This window comes from Zootoca vivipara, chromosome 12 (genome assembly GCF_965207765.1).
Source record: "Zootoca vivipara chromosome 12, rZooViv2.hap1.1, whole genome shotgun sequence".
NCBI lineage: Eukaryota > Metazoa > Chordata > Lepidosauria > Squamata > Lacertidae > Zootoca > Zootoca vivipara.
The window spans coordinates 10713342-10728809 of NC_142595.1; the positions used below are offsets into that span (position 1 = coordinate 10713342).

The 15468-nt window shown below is 44.1% G+C and overlaps 1 protein-coding gene across 8 annotated transcripts in view; it reads left to right on the plus strand.

The window, feature by feature from the left end:
* The first annotated feature begins 4748 nt into the window (after window positions 1-4748).
* The window catches only part of TANC2 (tetratricopeptide repeat, ankyrin repeat and coiled-coil containing 2), a 195493-nt gene continuing 184773 nt past the window's right edge, over window positions 4749-15468 (plus strand). For 3 of the 8 annotated variants that reach the window (XM_088655538.1, XM_035136410.3, XM_088655543.1), the window contains exon 1: window positions 4900-5368. The gene's annotated coding sequence lies outside the window, so the exon portion shown is untranslated. Of the gene's footprint in view, window positions 5369-5518; window positions 5788-15468 lie in introns of those variants that run through there. The other 5 variants (XM_088655540.1, XM_035136411.3, XM_088655539.1 and 2 more) reach the window with 4 other exon arrangements.

Consider the following 15468-nt stretch of genomic DNA (forward strand, 5'->3'; position numbering starts at 1 on the left):
CAAGGGCAAATTTCCTTCTGTCACTGTTGCCATCCAGATGGCGACCTATAAAAACTTAAATTCAGCACGGCAAAAGAATTCAATAAGATCTGTCAATAGTAAAAAAGAAATAGTGTTTAATTCTTGGTGGTATATGGGACAATATTTCAAGGCAGGCTGTGTACAGCATGAGACACTACATAATGTGTTGCTTCCTGCATGCAGTTTACACAGGGAGTGTCCCGCTTTGCTTAACCAAACAATGTAATTATATAGACTGCACTGTCCTATTCCCCCCCCCCCCCCCCGCTTTCAGGCCTTGGCTTCTACTGCAGGCAAGAAATAAAGATGTTTATCTACGATCTGCTGCAGTCTCTGAAAGGCATGTGGGCACTGCTGGTGAAGAAAAATTATGTGCTCTTTTGACATTGTTTTCATTTTAGTGGAATATACTAGACTAGGTTCATGCTATATATATATCAGTAGCAAACTTAGTTCTCCAAGGAAGCTTGGGCATAGCCTGTGGGCAGAGGGGTAGCTGCCCACCTAAATCAAGTAAATAAAAAGATGAATGTGTTACCCAAGATGTTATTCTTATTTCAAACAATACCGATTATAAAGGGGACAGGACAATTCAAAGAATGGCAAAAGGAATTGCAAAGATTTGTCTGGCAGGGGAAGAAGCCAAGAATAAAATATGATTGATAAGAAAGAAAGAGGTGGATTCTCCATGCTGGACTTAAAAACATATTTTGAAGCGTCCTGCCTATGCTGGATAAAAGATTGGATAACATTGGGAAACACGGACTTGTTAGATTTAGAAGGATTCAACAACAGAGCCGGTTGGCACGCATATTTATGTTACGACAAGAAAAAAGCACATAAAGGATTTACAAATCATGTGATAAGAAGATCATTATTTGAAGTATGGGAAAGGAATAAAATGCTGTTAGAGACTAAGACTCCATGGTGGATCTCACCAGTGGATGTATTTACTGTGAAAAAGGTGAATATGGAAGGAGAGAGATTAACATATGAAAATTTTTTAAGGAAATCAGAACAAGGATGGAAATTGAAAACATATGAAGAAATTAAGGACTCCTTGACCAGTTGGTTGCAATACCATCAAATAAATGATATATTTTCTAAAGACAAAAAGATAGGTTTTGAGGACAAAAAGTCCAAATTCCATATAGAACTGCTAGAAGGCAAAACAAAATTATTGTCTAGAATGTATGATTTGTTGTTAGAATGGAATACAAAAGATGAACTGACAAAAGAGGTGATGATTAAATGGGCAAAAGATTTTGGGCACAATATAGATTATGATTGTTGGTTGAAGCTGTGGAATCATACGTTAAAATTCACTGCATGTACTGCATTGAAAGAGAATTTTTGGAAGATGATATATAGATGGTATCTAACTCCAGTGAAATTATCTAGAATGTATAGAATGAATAATAAAATATGCTGGAAATGTAAAGAGAGGGAGGGAGATTTTTATCACATGTGGTGGAAGTGTGATAAGGTTAAAGAATTTTGGGAAATGATATATAATGAACTGAAGAAAATCTTTAAATATACTTTTCCCAAAAAGCCTGAATCATTTTTGTTAGGAATGTTAGGACAAGAAATCAAAAGAGAGGATAATGTATTATTTTTATATGCAACAACAGCGGCCAGGACTTTATTAGCCCAAAAATGGAAGACACAGGACTTACCGACAATAGGAGAATGGCAGACAAAAATGATGGACTATGCTGAATTAGCAAGACTTACAAGTGGGATCCGGAACCAGGGGGAAGCAAGGTTCCTAAAAGACGAGTAAATATGTGGACTACATGGAAAAGAACTGTAGAAGTTTAAAAACTCTTGCAGGGTTGAAGTAAATCCTGCGAATTGAACTTAAGGGGAAGAAATAAAGAAACTGCGAGATAAGTTTTGGTTAGAAAACCTTATGAGGGGAAGGAGGGAAGTCACAATAGAATATATGTTATTTGTAAATTTGATTGGATGTTTAAATGCATATTAAATGGAAAATTTAATAAAATGTTATAAAAAAAATCAAGTAAATAAAAAAAATACTTAACTAAAAATAGAAATAATCAGAATATTCAAAATTGAAATGATTGCTGAGGTCATTGGGTGATGTTTTGGGCAATCTAATGACGCAACTGGAAACCTGACTGAGCAACAGGCTTCCGCAAATGGACCAATTGTGTCAGTAACTTCCTAGTTTTCAAATGACTGATGATTTTGACAGATTTCCCCAGCGTTTGGGATCAAAAGGAAGTAATTTAAAGCAATTGTTGAGACATTTCATTCTGAATCTGCTGGACAGACCCAGACAGAGGAAGTGTCCTGCCCCCCATAACATAAATCCTAGCTACGCCCATGCAAGGATAGATCTTTATGTAAAAACAAAAACCCACCACAGCACCATCAGTGCGCAAAAGTAGCAACAGATTTGGGTGAACCTGAAGCTTTGCAGAAGTATAAAAATATTTAGCACGTGGTGGGGAAGCCTGAGCTGAGGGGGGAGAAAATTTCCTAAAAGCTCAATGAAGACTAAGCATCCGCAGTGCTCGCAGAATGATGGCTAAATGCTGTACGAGAGAAAGCAAAAACCAGGGATGTGAGAAAGCGAGTGGAATGAAGTATAATGGAAAAGGACACTGTTGTCCGGTTAGAACCCTGAAAAGGAGCACCTCACACTGCAACCTTCTGTTCAAGTCCTACTTACTAAATGTCATTGGTATTACCATAGTTATTGAATTAGGTAGAAACAAATGGATAAGCCAATAAGGTGCCAGTTTTAATGGTCTAATTAATAGTACCTATTGTACTTCAATACACCCAGGACGGTGGCGGCGCTCAGGGCCGTCTTAAGCATACCTGGCGCCATGGTGTGACGGATCCCTCTAGCGCCCCCGCCCTGCCCCATTTCCCAGCGCGGCTGCTGCCTGGAGAGTCGGAGCCCTGCGCAACCCAGCCTGGCAGTAGGGCAAACTGTTGCGACGCCCCTGCGTGCGGCGGAGGCTGCCCCAGGCCCGTGCGCCTCCGGAGAGCGGCCTGAAGCCGCTGAACAGCTGAGAGGCGCATCTGGGGCGGCCTCCACCGCACCTCTCAGAGGGCGCAGTGGTGCCCCTGGTGGCCTGGCGCCCTGCGCCACCAGACCCGGGCCTAGAAATGGCCCTGGTGGCGCTGTGGTCTAAACCACAAAGCCTAGGGCTTGCCAATCAGATCGGTGGTTAGAATCCCCGTGATGGGGTGAGCTCCTGTTGCTCGGTCCCTGCTCCTGCCAACCTAGCAGTTCAAAAGCACAAGTAGATAAATAGGTACAGCTCCAGCGGGAAGGTAAACGGCTTAGTCATGCTGGCCACATGACCCGGAAGCTGTACGCCGGCTCCCTCGGCCTATAGAGCGAGATGAGCGCTGCAACCCCAGAGTCGTCCGTGACTGGACCTAACGGTCAGGGGTACCTTTACCTTTATTGTACTTAGGAGCTTAGGAGTTGAAGCACTGAACTGAGAGGGTTATGCACAGATGTGCCCTTAGAAGTGCATGCAACAAAACTCTATTTCCTTGTTCAGAATCTGCTTAAAACAATAGCTTGTGGTAAGTTGTGCTATCTCTAATTGCCTATTTTCATCACATTTGAATTTATCCTTAGGTGAGGTGAGTGTTGCAGGGCCATTGTTGTTGTTGTTGATCTTCTTCTTCTTCCTCTTCTTCTTCTTTCCCCTTGCTACTGTCCCCAGGTCCTATTGTGTTCAATAGGGCTTACTTCAAGGTAGATCCGCACAGAAGTTAATAACTGTAGTTTCAATTATTTTTGTAAGTCAATCAATCATTTTTATTGTATATAGCCAAAGGCCTTTACGATGGACGGCAGAGAATAAATGGAAACTTTCATCTAAAATCATACACGTAACCTGTAGTAGCACCCACCTAGCCACCCATAGGCGTACCTGGGAGGGTCCCTGGAACTCTTGGCAAGGGACCTGTATCAGTGCCCCCCCCCTGAAAAAATAACTTTACCACAATAGCCACGTTAGAGATTAGGACATTTCATGTGCCCCAAGTACCTGAATTGTCCCGAATGATGACAAGATGGGGAGGGCACAGCGTTAAGGAGGAAGCGTTTGATCTTGCCCCATGACAGCAGAGGCGCATCAACACACACACGTCACCGAGGGGCTATTTTTCCGCTCCTGTCCGGGGACGACGACTTGGTTTCCCCAGCCTCCAGGTATGCCTCTTTACCACCCACCCACCCACTCACTCCCCTATTAATGGCAATGCTTCCTTCCCGCTTCCTTTAGGGAGCATCCCCGGTTCGTGAAGACCCACCCCGCTCTATTTCAAGAGAGAGAGATGGAGACCCTTACTCCTGAAGGGTCAGGGGCGTGCCTTGAGCGGGAGAAACCTGCAAGGGAGGCGGGGGGGGGGGGAGAGGAAACAAGCGAGCCGGCTCCTCTATCCAACCCACCCCGCACCCGCGGCTCGCAGACCGGGAAGGGAGGAAGTCGAGCGGCCACGCCCCCCCCGCGCACCCGTCCCGGCCAGCCAGGGAGGTGCTTCCTAACCCCACCCACCACCTGTGCGCTGGCAATCAGCTGCGGCTCCTGCTGTTGCTGCCGCCGCCGCCCCTCCTTCCTCCTTCCCGTGGGGAAAACGGAGAGAGAGGGGGGGAGAGAGTGCGCGCGCACCAGCCTGTCCCCTCGCCGCCGCGCTGCCCGGCCCTAGCAGGCGCGTGGCGCGTGCGCGGCGGCGCATGCGCGCGGGGGAGCCCCTGAAGAAGAATAAGGATCTGGAGAAGCGCGAGGCGGTACCACCGCCGACCCCCTCCCCCTCCCCTTTTCTATCCCAAACCCCGCTGAAGCGCTTCAGCCGTCGCGCGCGCGCGCGGGCGTGTGTGTGGAAGAGGGTGGCGCGCGTGCGCGCACTACCTCCTCACTATCTCGTCATTTGCTTCTCCCTTGATTGGTGAGGTGTGTGTGGTGTTGTGGAAGGGGGGGGGGGAAGGAACCAAAACAAAAGCGGCCGGGCTGACTGACTGAGGAGGCGGGCGGGTCAGCCGCCATCCCCACCACCACGGTCCCCGTCAGCAGCATCGCCTCCCCGCCCCCTCCTCGCCTTGGCTTGTATCTGTGTGGAGGGAGGAGGGAGCCGCTCCTCCTCGTCGCTTTCGGGATGTGGTGAGGGAGGCAGGGAAAGCTCCCCACTCCCTCCGCCTCGCAGCCCCTCCCTCCCTCACCCCCCCAAAAGAAACCCTCCGGGGCAGAGGAAGGGAAGGAGGTGGAGGACAAGCCGGAGTTGCCGCGCCCCGGAGGCAGCCGGACGCCCCCCGCCCCACTCACGCCCCCACCCCGACGCCCCTCAGGAGGTGAGTGTGGGATTGGCGAGAGAGAAAAAGGGGGAGCGGGGTGGGTGGGTGGGCGCTGGATGGGTGTAACCCAGGCGGGGGGGGGGAGTGGGATTCTGTCACCGTCTCCTCCCCCTCCTCCCTCCCAGCTGGCCCTATCGCTCCGCAGCCTCGATGTGGAAGGAGGGGATAGGTCGCCCGCGCCGTCTGAAGGAGTGGTTGCGTGACAGCGGGCGAGAGCTCCGTGCACACACGGAACGTGCGGGCGCGGATGCGGGCTGGGCATCGCTTTTATGTAGATGCCTTCCGTCCTTCCACTCCTTCCCTCCCTTCCTCCCGCGCGGGCGGGCGGGCGCACCTTCTCGCGCTTGCCCGACACGCACCCGCGTTCGGCTGCCATTAACGATGATGCTCCTGCTACACGCGTAAAGTTATAGGTGGTATGTTAATAATAATAATGATGATAATACCTTGCTCGTTTGCGGAGGTCACTTGGCGGGCCGGGTTTAGTCGTGGCAGGTCGCTTGAGGTGAAAAGCACACGCTCTGAACGTACAGCAGCGCGTCTTAATTCTTATATTGGGGTCGAAAATGGGGTGGCGTTTTGGCTGGGAGGAGGAGGGGGATGTTGCTGTTTGGGAGCATGTTTGCGAAGAGGAGGATATCCTGGGCTGCTGATATCCTTTCTCTCCTTCGCCTCCCCGCCATCCCAGTTTGCCGTGGTCTGAGGTCATCTGGTCTTGCACGGTGTATGTGTTTTGTGTTTAGTTAGAAGTATGTTATTACAGGCGATCGGGGAGGGGCATGAATCATCCCAGTGACTCAAAAGGGGAAGGGGTTGTGGTATCTTATGGGGCAGTGTGGAATTCGCTGACAAGTATTAATCTAGCGGGGCAGGAGTTTGTGGTACTGTACCTTGCTTTTTGTTTTGGGTGACAGAGATGCGAATGTGGGAGCAGTGGGGGGGGCATCTTCCTTCAGTCTGCATATGTAAGAGTTGGGTCACATCAGCCTGGGTTTGTGTGTGTTCAGACTGTGGGTGAGTGGGGGTAATGATGCACTGCATCATTACTATGGGTTGTGTGTAGATTGGGGGCAGGGAGCAGAAAAATCCCATGATGTACCAGTGTAGGCATGAAGCCCTTTGAACAATGATGTCAGCCATGTATAGAGAACAGAGGGTATATTGACATGAAGATATGAGAAATCTTTCCGCCATGGGCTGGAAGGTAGAGACATTGAGTCCATATGGGGTATTGTAGGGTGAATGGGCATTATAGCATGGTGAAATTGAATTGGCAGCCTGTTGTCGAACTGGAGGGGTGGGTCTCTTTAGGACTTGTTGATATCAGGGTGACAAAAGGTGCTTGTTATACAACATTCATACTCATAAGCCTGGATGTGGTATAGCGATTACAGTGGTCCCAGATGGTGTGTGGAGGGCGGGAAAGTCTGTTTTCAGTATCACTGATGAGGTAGCAATTATATTGGGGAAACTAGTAATTACTTTAAGAAATCTGAATTTAAAACTTGGTGGCCAGTATTCGTATTGGAGTCAAATTATTCACACACAATAACTGAAAGTAGAGACCAGTCTAATATTATTACCTGTTTCATGCTAATATTATTAGCACTAAAACTATTGACAGAGGTAATAGAATATATTGGCTTGTTATGGTTGAAGTGAAAAGAGTTGCTGTTTAACATTTATGTACTAAAAGTGCTACTATGGATGTATTTACCATTTAACTTGACAAGAATCATGGTCAGCTTCTCTTCCTCAAACAGTGTGACCTATATAAAAAAATGAGGACGAATCCCTTTCCCCCCAGAATTAAATTCCACTGAAATGATGCCTAGCTTTGATAGCTTTAGCAATTTCCTCCTCAATTTTGTTTTTGTTTGTCTTACTATGAACTTTACATTTTCTTTTTTCACTTGGAAAATACTTACCCTCCCTCCCCTTTGATACTAAGGAGTCGAACAGTTGGGAATAAGCTCCATTGAATTCAGTGGGACTTGCTTCTGAGTAAAGATGCATATCCTTTTGGGCTTGTTTGCTTTTCCTGATGGTCTGTGGCACTGAGCCTCCATGATAAAGGTAAAGGGACCCCTGACCATTAGGTCCAGTCGTGACCGACTCTGGGGTTGCAGCGCTCATCTCGCGTTATTGGCCGAGGGAGCCGGCGTATAGCTTCCAGGTCATGTGGCCAGCATGACAAAGCCGCCGAACCAGAGCAGCACACAGAAACACCGTTTACCTTCCCGCTGTATTTATCTACTTGCACTTTGACATGCTTTCGAACTGCTAGGTTGGCAGGAGCTGGGACCGAGCAACGGGAGCTCACCCCGTGGCTGGGATTCGAACCGCTGGCCTTCTGATTGGCAAGCCCTAGGCTCAGTGGTTTAACCCACAGCGCCACGCGTGCCTCCATGATAGTGGTTGCTTAATTCTCCAACCTTCAAGAAGGGTTTCCCCTCCTTGTACTGTGTGCCATCTAAAGCAGGGGTCAGCAAACTTTTTCAGCCCTTGTGTGGGGCCAGACTATATTTTTTTTTGGGGGGGGGAAATGAACAAATTCCTATGCCCCACAAATAACCCAGAGATGCATTTTAAATAACAGCACACATTCTACTCATGTAAAAACACCAGGCAGGCCCCACAAATAACCCAGAGATGCATTTTTAAGAAAAGGACAAATTCTACTCATGTAAAAACATGCTGATTCCTGGACTGTCTGTGGGCCGGATTGAGAAGGTGATGGGGCCACACCCGGCCTCCGGGCCTTAGTTTGAGGACCTCTGATCTAAAGCTTTAAACAAATAATGCAGTTGTCTAACTTTGATATATGTCACTATTTGAAATTATTGTGTTGCCTATGTTGTAAGCAAGACTGTTTGGGAGCTCTGCTGTCCTTTGGAGGAAATGCTGATAATTTATCCATTTTCTACGTATATGATGCTGGTGCCTAGGAGTTTGAAACATTACTTCCAATTCTGCTTTGGTGGGCTCCACTAGAAAATCTTGTGATGTAGAACTTGTCATTTATTGGGCTGCCATTTGTGGCAAGAGTTAGGGAAATAAAGTATAATTCCTTACTTTCATATCATTTTTTAAAAATTAAACTTGTGTGTCCTTCAAAACTGTTGGAATATAAAGGCCTGTTAGGAGGAAATGACACCACTCTTATTTCCTTTCCCCATAATTTAATTTTACCTTATGTTTAGCTTGATTTCACTGTCTTGAGAAAGGTGAAGAAAAGCTTAGGTTCTAGTCATACAACTGGCCAATTCTGTGCTAGCCAGCCACTGAATTACTTTTCTGTCTGTTCTTGTTGGGATACTAATTTTATGTTGGTGGATCATTGGGTAATGATATAATTTCAGGACTGTGAGCCTTATTTAGCAGTGTTGTTGCTACAAAAACAAGAAAAATATTTAACTCAAATTTCCCATAGCACTCTACTATAGGAAATGTCTGAGGTGGTTTGCGAAAAATTGTATTTTGAAGTTTTAGAACGGTTTGCTATGCCTTACAGAACATGTACGGAAACATCTCACTGGTTTTCTTTGGTTTGCTGTTTGTCAAATAGTGATTTTTGAAACTTCAGATTTTCTGTACACTTGTTTGGGTGCAAAGGCAACCATAAGAACAGTTTGGTCTTGAGAGGTTGTTTTTTCTTTTAGTCTGTTTCTATATAAGCTTTCATTTTGTAAATGGCGCAGTTCCACCCAATTGCAGCTTTGTAGAATGTATTGCTAAGGTTTTGAAATTTTAGAAATTCAGCGTTTACATATGAGTAGCTTTTATATCTTACTGCAATATTGGACTACAGAATGAGCGTATGCTCCCATTCTGAATGTGAATGTTTAGTTCAATGGTACTATTCATGTTGTGTGTCTTGACATATTTAAGGCTTTAGTTCTTCACAGGGAAGGCTTTGTATGAGAACTAATGGGTGGGGAAATTAATCTGTTAGAGTAGTATGCCTTTCAGATTAGCACAAAAAAGAAGGAAAGCAGATGAATCATGCTTGTTGACATTTTGTTTCACTTGTTGTCAGTATTTGCCATTTATTCATGCTAAAAATGTATTTTGGAATATCAAAATATGATTTTGCATAGACAACTAGAATTAAAGCAAAAACATCAATATTAAGGTCCAATATTGGGTTTTAAGTTATTGTGAAATGTGAAAATAAGATTTCATAGAAAATGACAACAGGATTAATATACTTTTAAAAAGATCTGACACAGACACCAAAGTTAATACCTATACATGTCTATTCGAAAGTAAGTCCCATGTAATTCACTGAGGCTTCCTCATAGTGGATATAGGGGTTTGCAACCTTCGTTTTCTTTGTTGTGCTTTACAGCATTAGGTTTTGACTTCACTCATTTTTCTTCATATGTGAAGTAGGACAATTACTCCTCTTGGATTTCTGTCCCATCCTGTCTTGGAATAAAAGGGTGAGTTACTATTTATTTGGTTGAGGATGAAGGATTCTGATTTGTACTACATTTGGACAAATTTGCAGTATCCAAGGTCTGCCTTCTTCATTATATTTGAGTCTTGTGGAGGCATAATGCTCCCAGTTTGCCTAGCTCTTGGGAGCAGGCCATGAGATTGCACCCTCCCTCCAGCCCCTGGAGTGTGAATTCCTGCCACAACTTATTATAATTATGCATCATATTGGCAGAGATGTACACCATGGTCAAGGCTATTCAGCGTTCCCACTTAATGAAGATTTCAAACTGTGGTTTGAACCCAGCTCCAAATTATGGTTAAGGAAAAACCCTAATTAGGCAGGTGGTGGAAATTTGCACTCCAGAAAGGAGGGATTGGGAAGGGAGTGCAAGATCTATTGCTGAGCTAACTGGGAGTGTTACACCTGCATTTATTGAACATATCCAAATGTATTACCTTCACTTTCCATTAAAAAGTCTCAAGGAAATTTTAAAAAGTTATGAGAGCGGTAAAAGAGTGAAGCAGTAAACAAAAATTCAGATAAAGACTGGAATGCAATTAACAATTCAGCAGATTAAAGTTTAACCATTTTATGCCAATTGTTCACTGAGAACTTGAGTAGACCCCTTTGCATGTTGTTGCCTCCCCCAAAATACATTTGGTTGGGATTAGAGGTAGGGTGGGGAACCTGATTGTGGCCTTCCAGATGTTGCTGGACAACAATCACCCATGAACATTGTCCCTGCTGGTTGGAGCTGATGAGAGCAATACAATGGCACCTTGGTTTTTGAACATCTCTGTTGATGTACATTTCGGTTTTCGAATCCTGTAAACCCAGAAGTAAGTGCTTCAGTTTTTGAACATGCCTTGAAGTCGAACATGCCACACGGCTTCCGCTCAGTGCAAGATCCTGAGGCCTAGCTGTTGGCTATTGAGTTTTTGGTTTTCGAACATTTCAGAACTTGAACGGTCTTCCGGAACGGATTGCGTTAAAAAACTGAGGCTACAAATTTCCCACCCCTGGACTGGAGAGTGCTTTTGCAGTGGCTGCCCATGGTTCTGGAACTCCCTCCCTTGTGAGGTCTGCTTTACTGTCATGCTGATCACCTTTACTTTTTGTTGTTGTTGTTCTTTAGTCGTTTAGTCGTGTCCTACTCTTCATGACCCCATGGACCATAGCACGCCAGGCACTCCTGTCTTGCACTGCCTCCTGCAGTTTGGTCAAACTCATGTTTGTAGCTTCGAGAACACTGTCCAACCATCTCGTCCTCTGTCGTCCCCTTCTCCTAGTGCCCTCCATATTTCCCAACATCAGGGTCTTTTCCAAGGATTCTTCTCTTCTCATAAGGTGGCCAAAGTATTGGAGCCTCAGCTTCACGATCTGTCCTTCCAGGGAGCACTCAGGGCTGATTTCCTTAAGAATGGATAGGTTTGATCTTCTAGCAGTCCATGGGACTCTCAAGAGTCTCCTCCAGCACCATAATTCAAAAGCATCAATTCTTCGGCGATCAGCCGTCTTCTTTACTTTTTAGGAAAGCTTTTGATCCTTAAGTCAGAGGTGGATTTGGGCACAGAGTCTTGGGAGCACCAAAGAGGGTATCCCAACTATGATGTAGAATGGAAGGTAAGAGGCACGGGACATCAAATTTTGGCATCGCACAAGGCGCTGCTGAAATTTGAGGCCTCAAGGTCCGCTACTGCTTAAGTATATGGAGTTCAGGACAGATAAAAGAAAGTATTTCTTAATACAGTACATAGTTAAACTATGGAACCTGTTCCCCCAGGAGGCAGTGATGACCACCAACTTGGGTGATTTTAAAAGAGGATTCGACAAATTAATGGAGGGGAGAGCTATTTATGGCTACTAGCCACAATGGCTAAGTGCTGCCACCATGGTTAAAGGCAGCAGTGTTTTTTAAATGTAGTTGCTGAGGGCCACAGGTGTAGAGAGTACCCCATGTCCTTGAATCCTGCTTCCTAGTTTCCTGCATGCATCTGGTTGGCTGCTGTGAGAATAGGATGCTGGACTAGATGGGCCATTAGCAGCAGCAGGTTCCTCTTATTGTTCATATGTTCTAATTCTACTATATATAGTTTTAGTAGAAATGGTTTTAGTGGATGCTTTCTATTTTCCCTTTTATATTCTCAGCATTGTTATATTTTTACACTTGTATTATAATGCTTTACGTTTCTCTGTGTTAACTACCTTAGACTTTGCTTGAGGAAAGGAAGGGCAGAATGTTATTTTTTTATTATTGTTTATTGAGAATATTTCAATTTTAAAAAATAGAAATAGAAAGTGAATGATTCAAATGTTAAAAATAAAAAGCTGATGGAGCAAAAAGGGTTTTATACTGAGTGGGAAGGCTGGCAAAGAAAGGAACAATACAGGCATCTCTAGGAAAGCTTAGGTGGGGCAATCAAAACAACACTTTTCTATGTTTTAACCAAAGGCAACTCAAATGTTGGTGGAATGCAAAGGAGTCTGTCTCCAGAAGATTATAATCAGCTGGCAGACCTAAAGGTACCGTATTCCCAAATTGTTCAGGGCATTTTGAATTGGAACCAAAAGCAGACCAGCAGCCACGGAAACTGTTGTAATAAGTGGCTCTGGTCAACAGATTGGCCACGGCGTTCTGGACCTCTGAAACTTCCAAATACTTTTTAAAAACGTAAGAGGAACTTGTTGCACCAGGCTGACAGACCATCTGTTCCAGCATACTGTTCTCACAGTGGCCAACCAGATGCTCATGGGAAACCTGCAAACAGAACCTGAGCACAAGAGCACTCTCCCATCCTGCAGTTTCTAGCAACTGGAGCACATTGCAATAATACACTTGCAGTGTAGCTAAGCCATGGGTTACTCTGATGAAATCAGATTTTTTTTCCAGGCACAGATACAGCTCATCTACCAGCAAAAAAGGTCAATTTCCAGTGAAAGGTACACAGAGAGGGAACCTAAGCAATTTCAATTAGCAGGGCATTGTGACATAGCCACAGCAAAGGCACTATCTCTTTTGTTCACTTGCCAAATCTCCTGAAATGGTATCCAGAACAAGGTCTTTGACGTTAATCTTAATTCCTAGGCAGGCTTCTCAAAGAGAGAGGTCTCTAAGGTAACCTGGTCCTAAGCTGTTTAGGGCTTTAAAACCTATAACCAACACTGCTTGTGCAGCTGTTTTTAAAAATGTTTGAGCAAAACTGTCTATCCCATAACTGGATTTAAAGATGTATTGCAATGTGTCTAGATAATCCATATAATCCTGGAAAATTTGGAGTTGAAACATCTCCCTATGCTTGAGCACGTTGCCCCAAAATAGAATATTAGGTACAGTCAAACCTTGGTTCTTAAACGACTCTGTTTTTGAATGTTCCGGCTCCCAAACACTGAAAACCTGGAAGTAAATGCTCCGGTTTTTGAACATTTTTTGGAACCCGAATGTCAGATGCGGCTTCCGCTTGAGTGCAAGAAGCTGTTGCAACTAATCAGAAGCTGCGCCTCGGTTGTTGAACCTTTAGAAAGTTGAACGCTCTTCTGGAACAAATTATGTTTGACAACCGAGGTTTGACTGTACTAGAAAATCCCTGTCTGAACCCTGATGCTCAGCCTCAATACTGCTGCTTTAAGGCTGGATGGAAAACTCTTTTTCATTCCTCTTACCAACTTAGCCAGATCAACTATGACTGCTTTTATCAGGCAGGCAGAGCAGGAAGAACACACAGATGGTTGGCCTTTCTTGTACACATCCTTAGGTCTGCACAGGTACTTTGTCCTGCCTACTAGTGCTATTGACTAATGGCCGTCTCCAGTTAACTGAAAAGAAATAACTTTGGTACTGAGTGAGGAAGGAAAGGCCTGACAAGTCAGCAGGGTTGAATACTTATTATAAAGGAACATGTTTTTGGAAGACTATGGTGATAATATGGAATAATAATAACAACAACTTTGCATATTTCCAGGAGCATTTTTTGTATTCAGATTTTCTTTCCTAAATTAAGATGATTAAAATAAAAGATTGTTCACATTATCAATCAGTTGTGAATAACTGAGATGACTAACTTCTATATCAGTGATTTCAAGAAAATGTGACTTTATATGGTATATTGGAAAGTTCTGCCTTTCTTTCACATGGTATAGAACATGGGTGGCCTCTGGGGCAAATTTGGCCCACTAGGCTAGGTTCCTAATTTGACTCACAAGTCACAACACTTTTCCTTCAGCCTTGTCCACCTGTCATTTGCCTGATGTGTCGTATAACATTAGATATGGAACAGGTAAAGCTGTGGATGAAAAGGAACAATTGGGAGCCTTATAGGGCTCTCCCTGCTGTTCCTTTACATTTGCAATTTGCATTTGGTGCTGTTTAAATTTGATGCTAAATGCAAAGTCTGCTGCATTTGGCCTGGATTGCAAACACTTGGGAGTTCCTGAGTGGATCCAACCAAGCAACACACCTTGCATTCTGCACCAAATTTAAATAGCAGTGAATACAAGCCATGCTTCAAAGGAACAGTTGGTCAGGAAGGCTCCCAGTTCAGTTCTGTTCCACACTGAATAAAAACCACCCTGCTTTGGGCTTGATCTAATTGGAAGGTTGATAGCCCTGTTAAGCTGTTAAACATGTGGAGGGTTAATCAGAATTGTATCCAGCCTGCTGTCTGAAGCAGGTTCTTCACACTGGCATAAAAATAACTTTGGTTGTTTTTGAGATCCCAGAGTTCAGTATTTATTTGTATTTATATGTATATGTATTATATTTATATTTTATTTATTTATATCCCACATAATCTGTTTTGCAAAGAGCAACGGCATCTCTTGTGCTGGAGATCCATCTTCTTAGCTGAGGATATAGGTTTGCTTAGAGAAACAATGTAGTTTTGAGACTCATCCATTTTCTGATGAATTTAAGGTAAGGCTTTAAAGTTGTTTCTCTGAGAGCAAAAGCAATTTTTTCATCATGCATCCTTTAATAGATGTAATAATTTTATGTAGTTACATGTTTACTGTCCTTAATTAAGCTAATCCACATAGTGGTAGCTCCCGTTGCTCAGTCCCAGCTCCTGCCAACCTAGCAGTTTGAAAGCACATCAAAGTGCAAGTAGATAAATAGGTATTGCTACAGTGGGAAGGTAAATGACGTATCCGTGCACTGCTCTGGTCGCCAGAAGCGGCTTTGTCTGCTGGCCACATGACCTGGAATCTGTACGCCGGCTCCCTCGGCCAATAACACGAGTTGAGCGCCGCAGCCCCAGAGTCGGTCACGACTGGACCTAATGGTCAGGGGTCCTTTTACCTTTACCTTTTATGATATCTTTATATGGTGTGTGTGTGTGTGTGTGTATATATATATATATATATACTTTTAATTAATATATATATACACACACACAAACTTTTATGTATACTACACACACACACACACACATATATACACACTTTAAATTTTATTAGCTTTTTAAGAAACATGATATAATCATAAACATAACAATTGGTTTCCCCCCTCCCCCAGAAGACCAATACAGTAAATTTTCCCATAAATCTATTCACATAGTTGGTCAGTGCCAGTCATCTGGGTGTTCATTTGAATACTTTATAAAGTGATGCCATAATTTAGCAAAATCGTCTGTATCAGTTGCATCATTTATGGTGTGTA